This window comes from Nerophis ophidion, unplaced genomic scaffold (assembly GCF_033978795.1).
Source record: "Nerophis ophidion isolate RoL-2023_Sa unplaced genomic scaffold, RoL_Noph_v1.0 HiC_scaffold_58, whole genome shotgun sequence".
Taxonomy (NCBI): domain Eukaryota; kingdom Metazoa; phylum Chordata; class Actinopteri; order Syngnathiformes; family Syngnathidae; genus Nerophis; species Nerophis ophidion.
Window position 1 is genome coordinate 335,367 of NW_026906980.1, and position 6,129 is coordinate 341,495.

The window sequence follows — 6,129 nt, forward strand, 5'->3', positions numbered from 1 at the left end:
TCTCACAAGACTGTATAACGTGAGAATTAATTTTTATTTACATGTATTTTTATTCAGCAGAAGTTGCTTTGTTGTTCACGCCAAAAAAAACTTGACACTGCTCATTGCTGCCTGCCTTTAATCGACAACTATCAAAGCTACTACCAAATGGGATTTCACTGCATTGATGCCCATTGAGCAAAGTTTGAAGGTCTTATTGCACACATTGCAGAGCGCCTCTCTGGGGTGATCCTTGGCAGGCTTTAAACAGCATTCACTAATGATGATAAAGAAAACAAAAACCTGATGGGTCATGGTTAGGGCCTTGCTCGGCAGCTCCCGCCATCAGAGTTGAGTGTGGAAATAGTGTCAAAGCGCTTTGAGTACCTTGAAGGTAGAAAAGAGCTATACAAGTACAACCCATTTAATGAAAACCACCTACACCCTCCATCCATCCATCCATTTTCTACCGCTTATTCCCTTTCAGGGTCGCGGGGGGCGCTGGCGCCTATCTCAGCTACAATCGGGCGGAAGGCGGGGTACACCACCTACACCCATCCATTCTAAAAGACATAATAAAGACCATGTTCATCAAAGGCAAAACATGTTTTAAAGTACTATGATGCTTTTGCTTTTTTTTGTTTTATGTGCATTTGTTGTCCCTTGCACATGTTTCATGTTTCTTTTGTTTTTTTCTTTCCTTGTGGTAGTTTTGTTTCAATTTCTTACTGTTTGAAATGTATACAGAACAATGATTGTACATAATTTCAAAAAATGTACAGATACATGTTTACTTGTATGTGATGGCTGTTTGAATTATGTGTGTAGTAATGTTAGAGGTGAAAAAGAGCTGTAATTGGTTAGCTTGTTAATTATGACATACTTTCCAGGGTTCACACAGTTTACTTCCACATACGTTTCGAAGCAATGTGCACAATATAAGTGACCGTTGATTAAAATGTTTAGTTACAGCTATAACAATAAAGTGAGTGTTGCAACCAGTATTATTAATCGATCAATCAAAGTTTTCTTATATAGCCCTTAATCACAAATGACTCAAATAGTTGCACAAGCCACAATGACATCCCCAGCTCAGATCTCACAAACAGGAAACTGTGTGCAAGAGACTTTCAAGTAAGTTCCGCCTGCTCAGACCGAAACAAAGATTGTGGATGACTGCCAAGAGGCTTCTTGTAATTCCACTGTAGAACAATTGTGCTCAGGTGCTGAGAACGATGCACAGAGTGAGACCTCTTGTCAGCCAAAAAAGGAACAACACAAGGACATAGCAATTTATTGATGGTGATCATTAAGTTTATTTATATTTATCATTTCATGAATTGACTTACTGCGATGAGGTGGGGACTTGTCCAGGGTGTACACCGCCTTCTGCCCGATTGTAGCTGAGATAGGCACCAGCGCCCCCCGCGTCCCCAAAGGGACTAAGCGGTAGAAAATGGGTGGATGGATGAATTGACTTATTAACGATCAGTCACGGCCTACAATTGTATTAATTTTTTAATACCTCTGGACAAGGGAGTAGGTTTGATTTTGAGATTGGTGGAGACACAAAAGTGCTCCAAGGCAGCACTCTGAAAGTTTACTTTTTTTTTTTTTACATTAACTTTCATAATTTCACATCTTGCAGATGTTATAGGGTAAAGCAACTAAAATGAAAGCAAAGGAGACAACTTCAAAGTGTTCTCATCTTTACTCTTTATTGTAGGGCTGTAGTGCAACTGTGCATCATACTGTCAATTAACATAGCCTACTGTCCATCAACAACATCAGAATTACATTAATGCAATACAACATTGTAAATAAACATAAATTAACTGTAATAATCTCCAGCCTCTCCTTCTCTACTTCCTCCTGCCTCTCTTCCTCTAACTTCTCTGGCCTCTCCTCCTCCATCTCCTCCAGCCTCTCTGCTGTCTGTCACCTTACAAAAAAATATGTTGATGCATAACAGATACATTAGGGACAATGACCATAGAGCTTGATGGTACAGTTACTGCCTGAGCAAAAAGGCTTTTACTAAATATGAATATTACTTAATATTAATTAATTATATTTTATAATTGTAAAATCACATGATCATCTAGTGAGGTTTTATTGTATTTCCACCACAAAGTTTTGTTCATTGGTATTTTCAAACCATTGCTCACTTCTACACAAATACATGAAACTAAAAAATAATTTAAAAAATAAAACGGAAAGGTGAAATCCTGTGATCTGATTGGCTGTTAACCGTGGTTTAAATATTCTAAAGCCTTTTCACAGCGTAGGCTATCACTCCGCCTCAGGCACGTATGACTGGTATGAATGGAAGTTGTTGTCATGTATCCATGACAACGGACTGTTACAGTCCGCAGTAAAAGACAGCTGATGTTTTTACGATGTTAAAAAACGGAGACTAAAGTAGTTGAATTCACATGTTTAAGGTTAACTTTCACCTCCGGGGAGGGTTAACAATGGTAGAGGGGACTGAGCATTGACTTTCACCTGACAAAAAGCGGAGGAAAAGACGAGATGCAGTGCTAATTTGGAGCTAACGTCTGGATAGGTGGGACTATTTTTTCCACAGTGAGGCTATTTTATTGGATAGTATGTATTTGTGGTTGAATAAAACTACATTAAATTGATTGAGTATTCCTATTTCATATTGCCTTTATTGGTAACCGTTTTATAAAAGCAATATATCACTCCAGTCCATGATATATGCTCATTATAGCACTCTAAGGGGCGTGACTGGAGTGATATATTGTTGAATTATTCAATATTGTTGAGCCTCTATACACCCTTGAAGTAACTTACAGTTTGACTCCTAAAGAAGTCTCTTATATCCAGTTTTCTTTTCATTGACATCCTTCAAAACCTACAGCACACACGCACGCAAACGGACACAAACACAATGTAAATCAAACCACTGATATTAAAATCCATCTAGCTACCGTGTGCCAGGAACAACAAATGCCAAACATGTTGACAACTTACACTTACTTACAACTCACAACTTACACTTACTTACAACTTACAAGTTACAACTTACACTGACAGTTGCACCGCCTCTCGTCCGCTCGCTAGCAACTAGCATGTAGGCTAGCTTTTACAAGCAGAAGGAGTGAAAGCGGGGACAGCCAATCACACGTAAGTTAGCATGTCAGAAATCAGGGAGCGATATTTAGGTTAGACTTCTAGCAGAGACCGACATTTAACCCTTTCTGTGCCATCATCATTGACTAAACATTACGGGCAGCGCTTGTATTGATAGTGTCTACACGGTAGCGGCTGGATATTGGTAGGGACGTGTCCCTAACGTCCCAACCCAATTCTACGCCCTTGCCTCTGGACGTCGGTTTTAATGCTTTTTAATGCCATTTAGTGTCGTAACTTTTGCAAGATCCATTTAATTAATTTTGTTTTTCAAAGAAACGCATAAACACTATAATAGAGCGACTCCCATTGACTCTATTCTTAATTGACTTTTCTAAACGTTTATTTACGAGTTAGAATGCATTAAAAAAAGAAAAAACAAATGTGTTTGTGTCTGACACAATTCCAAAAAAAGTGCAGTTCCCTTTTCTCTTTAGCAGTACAGTATCTACAACTTCAGGCCAGGGTTGTAAACTGCATGTTAAACTAGGCTTATACTTATGGGATATTGACCATCATCAATATATTTGAGACCAGATAGGGAGTATTACTGTTGTTTTTATCCCAGTTTCACTTAGAATTCAGTTTTTTTTTCCCTAACCCAACCTTTTTAAAAGCTTGCTTTTATTCACGGAGAGGTCACTAGAGGGATATAGTCAACCACATTGTTTTGTGTCAAAGACAGCTGCTCAAGTGTCAACGATCTTTCTGAAGGTTCAACATGAGATTCAACGAGGACTACTAAACTAGCTGGGCCTGTCCAATCCATAGCACCAAAGCAAATAGTCATATTTATTGAATATGCCTTGGCTTTATTTTGAAACTTGATCAGGGATGCTGTTCTGCAGCTTCTGTTTCAGGCTGATCATAGAGCACAAGCACAGCTTCTGCACCTTCAGGGCATCTGTGTTTCTCAACATGGACCACAGTCTGTTCATCACTTTGCTTTGTTTTGGTTGAACTTTCTTGGGTGTTAGTATTTTTGTTAGAGCCCAGCTTTTCTTTTCCACATCTTATAATGCACTCGGTTTCCCTGGGAGGAAAACATCAATCATGAATAATTATACCAGATTTATATATCTCATTTGGGCTTCATGTCCCATATATATACAGTATTTCGAACGCCTATTTTTCACAGCTAACAGAAAGTCTAACAAAAAATCAAAATATAAAGAGTAGTATGATATTGAATAAATAGCGTGAGTTTCGGTATAGCATTTACCAAATATTTGTTATGCAGAGAAACTAATTTGTTTGTTAGGTTTGACAATATCAAGAAGATATATTATGCCATGACTTGTTGCTGTGGGGTATTCAGCATCGTTTCAAGTCAGATATTCACCAGACTCCATGATCCATGATCCAGGCCGACAGTTTGACAATTCATCCCGACATCAGAAGCTCCTCAAGCGGTTGCTACTCCGTGCTGACGTAATACATTAGGTTAAGGGACTGTCGTTAAATTCACTAGTCAATGGCTCATAGAGAAATAGTCAATGGTCAATCGCTTTTTGGTCTTGTGACCTAGAACCCAAAAACCACTGAAACCATATTGTTTGTTCCTCATTATTATACTCGGCTCACGTGATGTTTTTCCAAGTTTTAAAAATGTTTTCAAACTTCATTTGTTGTTTTGGAGTTCTTGGTCACATGACTAAAAGGCTTTTGATGATTAGAATTTTTGAAAAAATGTAAAACCCGGCAAAAAAAACCTGTAAACTCAGGGTAATAATGTGAAACAAACAATATCAAAGTGTTTTAGAGTTCTGGGTCACATGACTAAAAACTATGGCTGGTTGAAAATGTAAAATTAGAAAAAGGAATGCAAAACTTAAAAAAAATATGCATGAGCTAAGCATAGTAATGTGGAACAAACAATATAAAAGTGCACAATATTAAAGTTCTCTTTCATATTGTTTGTTTCACATTACTAAACTCAGTTCACGCGTTGTTTTTCCCAGTTTTACGATTTTTATGAGAAGATTTCAATTGTCAGTAGCTTTTGCGGCATGCTAATCTAGCAATTTATTAGTACTTCTGTATTACTGTGATTCTCTTGAAACTAGTGATGTGCTGTACCACTGATTTTCTTTCTGAACTGATACCCAGTAAAATTTAGGCTGTTATCAGCAACACTGATCTGACACCAATACTTTATGCAACTATACCTAATGTGTCTGGTAAAATGTAAAAAGTAGTGTATTTAGTTTAGCTTATTATTCTTCGGTCAGTTGTCAACAAAATAAACAAACAGTTTTACATAAACAATATTGCAGACCGAAACAGTTTAGGCTGAAGTTTAACACTTATTGCGCCTAAACCTATAAACAATGTCAAATACAAGATGAGCTTCCGAAAAATATAACATTTCCTTTGCACAACATATTATAAATACACCTTGTACACAACATAAACACTGTTCAATTATATACACAGTAAATACATGTAAAATATCCTTGTACATGTGTTAGTTAAACCTTTGTACCAATTATATACTAAAATAATTAACTAAACTATCCATCCATCCATCCATTTCCTACCGCTTATTCCCTTTGTGGTCGCGGGGGGCGCTGGTGCCTATCTCAGCTACAATCGGGCGGAAGGCGGGGTACTAAACTAGTGTATTTCAACTGTTGCTGCCCTCGGGGAATCATCTTCAAACTATATCAAATCAATCCATAAATCAACGTTTATTTATATAGCCCTTAATCACAAGTGTCTCAAAGGGCTGCACAAGCCCCAACGACATCCTCGGCTCAGATCCCACATCAGTGCAAGAAAAAACTCAACCCAATGCGATACAATGAGAAACCCTGGAGGGCCCCGCAGAGGGAGAGGGGGTGCAATGGACGTCAAGTGAATCTAGTTTAATAGTGTGAGAGTCCAGTCCATAGTGGGGCCAGCAGGGGATTCACTTGCGTGGAGACAGGTCAGCAGCGCAGAAACGTCCCCAACTAATGCACAGATGAGTGGTTCACCCGGCTCCTGACTTTG

General features: G+C 38.3%; 1 long non-coding RNA gene across 1 annotated transcript; it reads right to left on the reverse strand.

The window, feature by feature from the left end:
- Positions 1-1,753: 1,753 nt before the first annotated feature.
- On the reverse strand, positions 1,754-3,057 carry LOC133547072 (uncharacterized). Its single transcript, XR_009805339.1, has 3 exons — positions 3,032-3,057; positions 2,797-2,857; positions 1,754-1,921 (listed from the first exon to the last, which is right to left on the reverse strand). It is a non-coding gene; the product is annotated as an uncharacterized LOC133547072 (long non-coding RNA).
- Positions 3,058-6,129: the final 3,072 nt, after the last annotated feature.